General features: G+C 27.1%; 1 protein-coding gene across 1 annotated transcript in view; it reads right to left on the reverse strand.

The window, feature by feature from the left end:
• The window catches only part of LOC147817683 (uncharacterized), a 15,367-nt gene that overhangs the window by 13,142 nt on the left and 1,738 nt on the right, over positions 1-487 (reverse strand). The gene's annotated exons all lie outside the window — the stretch shown is intronic.

Below are 487 nucleotides of genomic sequence, written 5' to 3' on the forward strand. Positions count from 1 at the left end.
TTTACTCAAGCACACTACAGCTATGAGGTACTCGTATTTCATTTGCATATCAAATTTTATGCCAAGTTATTTTCCTATTTCAGTACATTTCAGAGAAATATTGTTCTTTTCACTCTGCTGAATTTATCTGACAGCTTTAGTTGTTAGTTTCTTTGCAGGTTCAAATTAAAATAGACACAAGTAACAAATGAAATTGAATTAAATTAAAGATTAAACTACTACAAGGCTTCTCATCAATGAAAAGACAATCTTTGTATCACTAAAATAATAATGTTTATAGTTCTCACTATGCTGACACTTATTTTTGTAAGAAGTTTAACCATGACAATATAAGCTTATTATATATTTTTATGTCAAATCTTGATAAGTAGCTATAGAAATTATAACTGTGAGATACATGTAGTGCAGTAAAATATTTCCCAATGAAATGTAACAGAGTAGAAGTGGCAATAAATAATAAATAATAAAGTAAATAATACACCACAAA

The sequence above is a fragment of the Seriola lalandi genome, unplaced genomic scaffold (genome assembly GCF_002814215.2).
Source record: "Seriola lalandi dorsalis isolate HSWRI2012SDOR001 ecotype SW California unplaced genomic scaffold, Sedor1 jcf7180002054917, whole genome shotgun sequence".
In the NCBI taxonomy this organism is placed as follows: Eukaryota; Metazoa; Chordata; class Actinopteri; order Carangiformes; family Carangidae; genus Seriola; species Seriola lalandi.